General features: G+C 52.2%; 1 pseudogene; it reads right to left on the bottom strand.

Annotated features, from left to right (window-relative positions):
- Window positions 1–4,926: 4,926 nt before the first annotated feature.
- Window positions 4,927–10,583, bottom strand: LOC116838870 (duodenase-1-like; annotated as a pseudogene).
- Window positions 10,584–11,422: the final 839 nt, after the last annotated feature.

The raw sequence follows: 11,422 nt of genomic DNA, 5'->3' as shown, positions 1-11,422 counted from the left end.
CCTGCTAAAATTCTCTGTTATTATTTATTAGGTGTATTATGGAAGCACCTGGGAGCCCCAGTCTTGGCCCAGGACCCCACTGTGCCAGGCGCTGTATGTTACTTATTAGATGTATTATGGTAGCACCTAGAAGCCTGGTCCTGGCCTCAAAGCCCATTGGCCCAGGTGGGCTCACTTGGCGACAGGAAGCCAGGAAACATGCGAGAACACACATGGCCTATTTGACACTAAAAAGATGGAGGAAAAGGAAATTCCACTGTGCAGAGCTCCTGATCTGGGAGGACTCTGTCATTGAAAGGGCTCGTAAGAAATAATCATGGATCTCCATAGGGAGAGACCAGAACGTTCTCCTAGAAGTCAACACAGCATGAGATGGGCAGAGTTGGCACCCAGAATAAGGGAAAAGGCCCCAAGCCCCCTTCCCTAACCTCACTGCCAGCAAACACAGGTGCATACAGAGCGACTGGAGCCCAGTGACTGATTTCGCCCCTGCCTGGGCTAGTGGCAGCTGGGGCAGCAGCTTTTAACTCCTGAATGGCTGGAATTCCCCTGTCTTGATGACAAGGCCCAGATGGGAATTAAAGACGCCTGGGGATGGTATTTCATGGATCCCGGACCATGGAGCTCAGCTACTACAGTGAGAAGCTCGTGCCGACGAAAGCAAATGGCCAGATGCTCTGTGCAGCAGCGAGATGGTGCAGTTGTGTCCCCGCTGCCCACAGCCTGGGTGGGGGATCTGCCCCACTGCTGGCCGGCATTGGGGGCTAATTCTGCGTTTTCAGAGGATACCTCGCCAGGCATCTTGCATACAAGGATTGTTACAATAAAGTGGGGGGTGCGGACACCGGGGTCCATTCTGTCACAGTGGGTCTGGGGATAGACAATGCTGAGACATATCAACCATGCTTTAAAGTCCCCCCAGAAGTGGCTGTTGTCTCCTCGGACCCACTTGACCAGCACTAAAGCCATTGAGCCAACTTCTACCGAGTACAAGAAGATGAGAGGCATGAAGGTGATGGGGCCAAAGTCAGCTGGAGTGTAAACACCATCGAGGTTAGTGCAGGGTTTTGGCCCCTGTGCTGCCTTCGTCCCCTGAGGCTGAGATGAATCAGCCTTAGTCACATTCACCGCTAGACGGGTGAGACGCCAGGGTGGTGGAGATGCCCCATTGTGCTCACAGGCTGGCAAGATGCAGAGCACAGGCTTGCTCCAAGTCGGCTCCAGGCACTCACGGCTCCTCATACACTTAGCCCTGTAGTTCATGGTTCCAGATGTGCAGGGCCACAGAGTTGCATGTGTCCAGCTGTGCATGTCTCCTGTGCCACAGGGTTCCCAAGGAGGATGGCTCCAGATGTGCCTATCTCCAGGGGTGCACAGCTCCAGATGTGCACAGCTCCCACATGCACCATGAACAACGGGCCCCGCCACAGAGACAGGAGGACCCAGGAATGCTCAGCACTGTGGGTGGGGAGGACTCTGAGCCTAGAGCTGCTCCCTGGTAGGTCCCACTAGCTGGCCAGGCCCTGACTAGCACCTCCAATTTCATGCCAGTAGCATGAGGCGCTAACCAGGGGCCCGTTCCCCGGACACTGCCCAGGTTGCTCCTGCCCTTGCTGCTGGGACCTTTTACCTGCCACCTGGGGCTCGGGCTGGGGTGCACAGGGGTGGGGAGGGAATCACAGCCCTTGGGGAGTGAAGTCCAGGCAGAGCCCAGCCAAATGGGGGTCTAGGGCAGGAGGTGAAGGCCGTGTACCCCAGCAGTTCTCTCTCCCTTTGCCCCTTGAGATGGGAACCTGGTGTTCTCTGCAGGGTTCCTGGGCAGCAGGATCTTGCCCTGACAGCAGCTCACTGCGAGCAAGGGTCAGAGTGGGACATGGAACTGGGGCCCCCAGGTCCTTCCCATCTCCCCGAGCAGAGGCAGGCAGGCTGGCAGGTCCTCGCAGGTCCCACGAAGGGCTGGAGATAGAGGGGGGCACGCTCACCCCACACTGCCCTGCTGGCCAAACTGATCCCCAGCCCTTTGCAGGGAGATCATGGGCAGAGCATTCCCAACGCCAGCCAGCAGAAGGGCACCCAGCCCCGTGGAGGGGCATGGGGCTGGACCCACCATCTGGACTTTAGGTAGTGGGAACACGTCTACGCCGTCCAGCTGCTGCAGAGACTGTTCGTCCATCTGCTCTTGCTGGCACGAACTCCTCAGTGTAACAGCTGAGCTCTGTGATCCGGGGGCTTGAAGAGGATCTCCCTGCCCGCCACCCTCTTCCCCTCTTAATATCACCTTCTGGCTGGTGTTTTCTGGGATCCATACCCAGCTCCATGAAATACCTTCCCTCTTGGGCCTTTGTCACCCAGGCAGGGGAGCTGCAGCCACTCAGGGGTAAACGCTGCCATCCAGGCAGGAGGAAATCAGTCACTGGGCTCCAGCCACTCTGTGTGCACCTCTCCTTGCTGGCAGCAGGGTTGGGGAATGGGACCCGGGGCCTTTTCCTTCTGGTGGGCACTGGCCCAGATCCAGCCCCAGGTGGGGAACTGGCTGGTTGTGGGGGAGGGGAATGTGGCACAAGGCCTGTCCCTTATTTGGGGCACCAATTCTGACAATCCCAGTCCCTCCTCCCCCCAGAACATCTGGGTTCCCTTTCTGGTCTCTCCCTATGGAGATCCATGATTATTTCTTACGAGCCCTTTCAATGACAGAGTCCTCCCAGATCAGGAGCTCTGCACAGTGGAAGTTCCTTTTCCTCCATCTTTTCAGTGTCAAATAGGCCATGTGTGTTCTCGCATGTTTCCTGGCTTCCTGTCACCCAGTGAGCCCACCTGGCCCAATGGGCTTTAGGGCCAGGACCAGGGCTTCGAGGTGCTACCATAATACATCTAATAAGTAACATACAGCGCCTGGCACAGTGGGGTCCTGGGCCAAGACTGGGGCTCCCAGATGCTACCATAATACACCTAATAAATAATAACAGAGAATTTTAGCAGGGCCAAACCCAATTGTTCAAAACTCATGAGTCAGATCCAAGAAAATAATGAGATTTTTAATAAACAAATAAATGTTGGGTTCTTTTTCTTAGCTCTCAGTCTTTTCTCTGAGCCTGCAGAGGTCCCATTTTCAACCACAAGGGCTAGAAACTTATTTGTAAAATGAAAATGAAAATCACGTGACTCCAGAAACAGGATCCTTTAGAAACAACTCACCAGAGATTTGTGATCAAATTGCAAGTGTTTGCAACACACAACCAAGCTACCAAAAAAGCTAGGTAACTCAATGTAAAAAACTTCCTGAGTGACAACAGTGGATTTTTGAACCACTTGCTAGAATTTAACATTTTCCACAATCCCATGGGATAAACTAAAATCTTTACATCCCAGAGATCATTCTCTAAGCTATTCTATGGGCTTCATGAGTAATTTCTATATTGTTCCATTGCTGTCAGTCCTCGTACATTGTAGAGAACTTTCTCATAAGGGATGGTATTGCTCGTTCTTGTGGTTTTATGGTGAGTTTCATGCTATTTGGTGTTCTTAAAGCCCCGGCTTCTCAAGTCATGCGATTCTATGAAAATATCTTTGATCTCCAAAACAGAAGTTTACAGTTTGCAGAGACAATCTGGAAAACGTGATCCCTAAAATGTTATATAAATAGTTGTCCTTTAAAAAGAAATCTGTTGTGTTTTAGAACAATTTCATGGTTTTTGTGGGGGTTGGCTCCTGCTTGGGGTTCACAATATTTAGAGCTCAGTGATATTTCAGGCGGTTTTGCATGGGGTAGCAGTCCCAAATCAGGTTATTACCAGCCCCTTTGGCCGGAACAGTTAGACAATATTTGCGGCCTTGCCCAGCTGCCATGAGGAGAGGGAGGGATGATATGAATCAGTTCTGTTCTTTTGTTTAATCCTCTTTAATTACCAAGAATGTCCACAGGGCCCTGAACACAGTAGAAACAAACAGCAGCTGACAGTTGCTTTCCTACCCTCCTCTGCCTGAAGGAGCTCTGTCTCCCTTGGCTTTCTCTCAGGCTCATGCTTACCATGACTTCTCTGTCTGTCTTCTGCTTTCTGCCTGTCATACATACAGCTGCAACCAATCAACCCCCAGCTGTTGTTTGCAATCAGCCACTGGGAAACCCCCTCTTATTCTCCCTGATTTAGTGCTTCTCAGGCCTTGCTGTGCAGCCCAAGGTCTTCCACGGTGGCTTCTGTTGTTTGCAGCAATCACTACATACAGAGGCATTTAATTGCTCCTTCTGCTGAGGCTGAAAGAAGACTGCTTTGCGCATCCATTAACTTCAACCAGGCCTGTGATTGTCCACAGGTAGGCTTGGCAAAATGCAATTTGTATTTGTTTAGTGTTTCAGCAGATAATAACTATGTTTATTTTAAGGATTTTTTCCCCATTTTTTTAATGATTTACATTTTCATAGTTGCAGAAAATTGTGGGGGTGACAGACAATGGGTGGCTGCCAGACAATAATGATTGCATGACAATAGATGTTTAGATTCACAAAGTCAACGCTTTATAACGGTTAAAACACAAAAAGTCAAGATCACATGTCAAAATATACAAAGTCCATATCCTGAAATCAAACTGAGTCGTTCTCAAGCAGCATTTTCCTTACTTTGCCTGGCTATAAATTTCGATTACTTTCAATGGAAGTATTTTTCCATCGGTATCTGTGTGAGCAGTGAAATTGATGTTTACCAACATTTGCCAATAAAAATCGAATCCTTTCAAGCCTATCAATATATCAGAGACCTGCTTGAAGGCAGCCACTTCCACTTTCCAGTTTAACATTAATAATATAGCGCCTAGGTACTATGGTGATGGGCAGCAGTCTAAAACCTTACGAAAGACTATTTGGACAACTCTGTTTCAAACAGGGACATGAGGTCCATGGGCAATGTACTTCTCTCTTGGTGTGTGTCTTAGTTACTGCTTGAACAATTGCATCTGTCGCCTAATCCAGGGGACAAATTTAGTAAGCCGTGTGTATATCGCAGGTGGAGAACCGTTCACTTGTCCATAGGAGACAATGCCCTGGGGTACCCCGTTACACACCAGGGGACCCCCAGAATCCCCCTTCAAACACAAGAGAGAAACGAGGAGTGTTAGAGGATAAATCAGCCCCCAAAATTCTTGTGGCAATCTGACAGGAAAGAAAAGTCTGAGACTGACCAGAAGAAGGAATGGGGCCTGGCCCCGCTAGGGGGCGCTATCTCTGATCCAGCCCCAGGGCAGGGCACTGGCTGCCTCAGGGGTGGGGAATGGGACACGAGGCCTTTCCCCTCTAGGGGGCCCTGGCTCCCATCCAGCCCAAGGGCGGGGACTGGCGGAGCTCAAGGGGGTGCAGAATGGGACACAGGTCCAGTCTTCTCTAGGGGCACCTAGTTCCAATCCAGCTCCAGGGCGGTAGCTGGCTGGCTCAAGGGCTGGGAATGGGACACTGGTCCTGTCCCCTCTAGGGGGTACTGACTCCCATCTGTCTTCAGGGCAAGGACTGGCTGGCTCAGGAGGTGGGGAATGGGACACGGGGCTTTTCCCTTCCAGGGAGCCCCAGCTCCCTTCCGACCCAAGGGTGGTGACTGGCGGGCTCAGGGAGTAGGGAATGGGATGGGACTTTTCTCTTCTAGGGGGCCCTGGCTCCCCTCCAGCCCCAGGGCGGGGACTGGCGGGCTCAGGAGGGTGGGGTGGCTATTTACCATGTAAGCCGATCCCCTCTGGAAGGGGCTCCCTGCACACAGCATGCTGGTGTGCTCATAGCCAGGATAAAATATGGTGCACGTGTTCTCATCCAGCACCTGCACTTGCACTTCTGCAGGGTACTAGGGGGCACAGTGGCATTCGGGCTAGTGAGCCCCCATCCGGTTACCACACACTTCTCCTCCACTTTTGGGGTGGAATGAACCGAGGGCAACCTGAGCGGCTTCACCTCCTCCGTCACCTCCACCTTCTTCTCCAGCTACAGTGGGGGGAGACAAAGGGTTTGGGATCAGCCCAGCTGCTTGGCTGGGGCATCAGTATGAAAACATCCCCTTAGGACCCACTCTGGGACACCCAGGAAGGAGTTAGTCTGGGAACCAGCTGCCCCTCCAGCTCAGGCAGAGAAGGCTGTGAGGGGCCCAAGAGGGTGCAGGAGGAGCTACGACTGGAGAGGGAACAGCAGCATGGAGGAGATGCAGCAGGGGATGGTAGAAGCAGCCCAGGGGATAGCGGGGACTGGAAGTGACTCCTCCTCGGAAAGGTTGGCTGGTAGGAAGCTACACACCCGGACTAGCGGCACATAGAGGGAGCTAGAGTGGACGAACACCCAGCCCGAACAATCTCTTTGAGCTAATGCAGGGATAGGCAACCTATGGCACGTGTGCCAAAGGCAGCACACGAGCTGATTTTCAGTGGCACCCACACTGCCTGGGTCCTGGCCACCAGTCCAGGGGGCTCTGCATTTTAATATAATTAATTTTAAATGAAGCTTCTTAAACATTTTAAAAACCTTATTTACTTTACATACAACAATAGTTTAGTTATATATTGTAGACTTATAGAAAGAGCCCTTCTAAAAAGGTTAAAATGTATGACTGGCATGCAAAACCTTAAATTAGAGTGAATAAATGAAGATTCGGAACACCACTTCTGATAGGTTGCCGACCCCTGAGCTAAGGTGAGGCTAATAGAAAGAGACGTCCCACCTCAGCGTAAGGACTCCAAGGGAAGGAGAATCCATCACATCTCTAGCTCAGTTGTTCCCAGGGTTATTTCCCTCCCGTTACAAACCCGAGCCAGATTTCTAGCCCAAATTTGTCTGGCGTCAGCCCCTGGTCAGCTAGTCCAGTCCTGCCTAGGACAGCGAGGTTGAAGAGCCTCCTACCCCCAGAAAGCCCTCCCCGTGGAGAGTCCTACAGCCTGGGGTCAAGTTCTCTTCTCCCCTACCGTAACCTCAGGAGATTTATCTCCTTGGTGCTCTACATGCCAGGCCGCTTCTCCAGATCTCAGACCATTCTTGGAGCTCGTTCCAATTTGCCAACGTGCTGTGTAAGGTGAGGATGCCAGAGCTGACCACAGCTCCAGTCATGGTCTCCCCACGGCTGTATCCTGAGGGGACCCCACCTCCCTGCTTCTACTCGCTATCCCAAGGATGGCGTCTGCCCACTTAGCTCCAGCCTTGTGCTGGGCTGGTTTCCACCATGGCCCCGAAGTCCCTTCCAGAGTCGCTGCTGTGCAGGATACATCCCTCATCCTGTCAGTGTGGGCGACACTCAGCGTCCCCAGAGGGGCACCCTCACATTGCAGCTGTCTGCATCAAACCGAGCGTGGGGCTCCTGGTACCTGCAGAAGCATGAGGTCGTTGGTGAAGGGCTCCTTGGTGAATTCTGGGTGGGGGACGATGCGTCGCACACGCAGGTGCTGCTGGGTTTCCTCCGGTTCGTGGACATTGTGGGCTCCGAGGATGACTGTGATGTTGCTGATAAATGGGGAATAAATTGCCACTAAGGAGGAAGGAGATTGACCCGGCTGGGAGCTGTGGGGACACCTGGGTTCCTTTCCCTGTCCCAGTCTCTCCCAGCTTGGCAGCTCAGAGCTGTGGGGCCCTCTAGGGGTGAGGGGCCTACACTGCCATCCTGGATGCCTGGGTCCCAGTCCCTGTCCGAGCCTCTTCCCACTTGAGCTGGGAGTTGTGGGGCCCCCAAGGGGTGATGGCCCTTTATAGCTGTCCTGGGTGCCTGGGTCCCATTCCCTGTCCCCACTGGGGCTGAGAGCTGTGGGGACTCCTAGGGGTGAGGGCCCTGCACTGCCACCCTGTTCCTAGTCCCTATCCTGATCTCTCCTTCCTGAAATCTGGGAACTGAGAGCTCTAAGGCCATCTGGGGCACCACCCCACAGGCCTGGGTCTGATTCCCTGTTCCTGCTTACCCTGCAATACAGCTGCAGTGAGCAGCCGTCAGGACAAAGTCGTTCTTCACCAACAGCCCTCCGCACGTCTGTGTGTTCTCCAGGCCCATGCTCACCTCCAGGTAGGCCATGTAGGGTCTGGAGTGCGGCAGGGATACATTCCCACCGATGATCTGCCCTGGAAGAGCAACCCCCACCCCAGCAAGAGTTAGTGGAGAAGGGGGGTTGGCTTGCCATGACCAGGCTGGTGTCTGAGTCCCCGCTGCCCTCTGCTGGACACAATCAGACCTGCTGAGCCGTGCGTCAAACACCCTTTACTGCATGCCAGCGAGGGAGATGAAACCAGGTGTGAGGGGAGTGTGACATACCCTGTGTGCAATGCAGACCAATCAGTAGCTGTGCCACCCCTGCCCTCTAAGTGGGGTGCCTTTTGCAATGCCTTGCTTCTGACAGCCTCCAGTCTGGGCTCCTCACAAACAGCCTCCAGGTTTAAGTCACTCCCAGCTGTGTCTGTGTGCTGCTGTCAGCCAGCCAGCCACACCTTGTCTCTTCCCAGCCATGTGTATGCTGCCGAGTGACCCCAACGCAGCCCCAGTCTGAGATTTCCCTGCAGAAATGTCCTGTACTGCCCAGCCCTCTCCCGGACAGTACCAATTATATAAAGTCTGTTGGTTTATTAATAGAAGTGACATGCACAAATCCCGTTGCCCCAAGTGGAGTTTCCCAGACACTTCAGTTCGAACACACTGGATCAGATAAAACAATAAACCAAGTTCATTAACTAGCCAGAGAGAGATTTCAAAGGAATCCGAGTCATGAGGCATAAAGGTCAGGAATGGTTACAAGAACAGCAAAGCTCAAACGCAATCGGTGCCTAACTTAACAAACTAAGTTAAATTCAAAGCCAAGGTTTTCTCACCACGTGCTCTCAATAGTCTTACTGGCCAAACTTCTACGGCCACGACCCCTTTAGTTTAATGGCTGCTTCCTTTATCCCTTCTCATGCAGTCAATGGAGGGACAGAGAGAGGGGAGCTGGGAGCAATGTGACAGGCCACTCTGTGCACAGGAACTCCTGCCTGTTTCTTTGCTAAGATGTAGATTTTCCCCCCCTCTGCCACTTTCCTGCAAAAGAACGGCCACTCAGCAGCTGATGGCCCATCAGCCTTGTGTACACCTGGGTTTCTCTCTAGTTTGGCCACGTGTTTTAGTAATACCAGAGAGAGGAATCTTATAACTTCACTTCAGTGTTACCACACGTATTTAACTAGGACAATAATGAGCTGCAAATTATGCATTTTCAGATGATACCTTGCAAGACAAGCTGCGTACAGAGATTACTACAATAGTGGACACAGGGTTATATCCTGTGATAGACAGAGCAAGCGAGAGAGAAAGACAGACAGACAGACACACAGACAGACAGACAGATGGGTGTCTTTGGGATGGATATGTATGTCCCTGTCTGTGTGTCTATATGACAGACAGATGGGGTGTGTATGGGGATGGATCTTCAAGGCATCTCACATGCTAGGGGCCGATATGTTTGTCATAGTGGCTGAGTGACCCTGCCCTATAGGAGCAGATGTGCCCTCAGTGGGTACCTCTCGCCCAAAGCTTCTTTGGGCAGCTCTGCAATGATGCCAACCAGGTCCCAGATAATTGAATGTTGGGAACCATTAAGAAAAGGATAGACGATAAGAGAGAAATATCATATTTCCTCTATATAAATTCATGGTACTCCCTCTTCTTAAATACCGCATGCAGAGCTACCGCACCATCACAAAAAAGATATATTGGAGTTGGAAAAAGTTCAGAAAAGGGCAAGAAAAATGATTAGGGGTATGGAACAGCTTCTGTATGAGGAGAGATTAATAAGACTGGGACTTTTCAGCTTGGAAAAGAGACGACTAAGGGGGAATATGATAGAGGTCTATAAAATCATGACTGGTGTGAAGAAAGTATATAAGGAAGTGTTATTTACTCCTTCTCATAACACAAGAACTAGGGGTCGTCAAATGAAATTAATAGGCAGCAGGTTTAAAACAAACAAAAGGAAGTATTTTTTCACACACTGCACAGTCAACCTGTGGAACTCATTGCCAGTTGTGAAGGCCAAAACTATAACAGGGTTCAAAAAAGAACTAAATAAGTTCCTGGATGATATGTCCATCAATGGGAATTAGCAAGGATGAGCAGGGATGGTGTCCCCAGCCTCTGTTTGCCAGAAGCTGGGAATGGGCGACAGGGGATGGATCACTTGATGATTCCCTGTTCTGTTTATTCCCTCTGGGGCACCTGGCATTGGCCACTGTCAGAACACAGGATACTGGGCTAGACAGACCTTTGGTTTGATTCAGTTTTGCCATTTTTTTATCCCTCTGCTGGCCCCAGATAAAGGATCCCCCTCCCCGCTTCCCGAGCTGCCCCCAGTCCTCCTGCACCCCACATGGATGGCCCGTCTGCACCACACCCCAGGGCCATGTGGTGCCCTGGATGTCCTGTAGAGCTCCCGTGCCTTGAGTGCCAGGGAAGAGGCCTGACCTCAGGGGACCTCACCCTTCTGGGGAACAGCTGTGCCCTGATGAACTTTCCATATAGCTGGGGTCACCATTCCCCCCCGCCCCCACAGCACTCACCAGCTTGAGCCCTGAGTGGCAAGAAGACGGCTGCAGGCAGCAGGAGCAGGAGCAGCAACATTGTCAGCAGTGGATCAGGGAAAGTGCATCTGATGCAGTCCCTGGGGTCTTATAGCCACAGCTGGGATGGGGACAGGAAACCTCAGGGTCAGACACAGCTGCTGGGTAGGTCTCTGGAGGCATTGCTGAGCAGGCAGGGGAAAGGGCCGGGCCTGGCTCAGTCACATCCTCACCGCAGCTGGGCAACATCTGGGGATGCTCAGCACCTGAAGCCCTGCAGCCTCTGGCAAGAGGCACATCTGGGCACATGTGGAGACACATCCGGACCTGGGCTGGGGGGAGGAGAGTTACCTGCTAATACTAGTCTCAGCTGTCCCCCGCCCCTCCCCAGCTAGGTGCTGTGGTGGTGGAGGCTGTGGTTAACCCTGTCTCATCTCAGCTGCAGATGGGAACTTGGCCCTTTGATCTTTCTTACCAGCGTGAGCAGGACCTGGCAGATGATTCAGATCAGAGACACTCCTGCATCGCAGGGTCTGTGAGAGCAATGTTTCTGAGAAAGCACTTGATAAGGCTGGGAGACTGATGTTTGTGATTCTCAGCCACCCCCTGAACCAGCCAGTCCCCCGCCTGTGGCTGGATCAGAGCAGCGCACCCTAGAGAGGAAAGGCCCTGGGCCCCATCCCCCTCCCCGCAAGCCAGTGGGCCAGATCCCCAGCTGGAATCAAGCAGTCAGAGCTCTGCTGAAGTTAATGTGGCCAGGGCTCCATCTGGGGTCCATCAACCTAGCAGTGCAATAAAACGCAGTTTAACTGACAGAGCTTAGGGCTCTTGCCTCCCAGACAGTGAGCAAACCTCACGGCATTTGTTCCACTTTAGGAGGCAGACTCTGTTTAACAGCAG

The sequence above is a fragment of the Chelonoidis abingdonii genome, chromosome 14, assembly GCF_003597395.2.
Source record: "Chelonoidis abingdonii isolate Lonesome George chromosome 14, CheloAbing_2.0, whole genome shotgun sequence".
NCBI classification, from domain to species: domain Eukaryota; kingdom Metazoa; phylum Chordata; order Testudines; family Testudinidae; genus Chelonoidis; species Chelonoidis abingdonii.
Note: the sequence above shows the minus strand (reverse complement) of the source record. Positions and strands in the feature narration are given on the sequence as shown.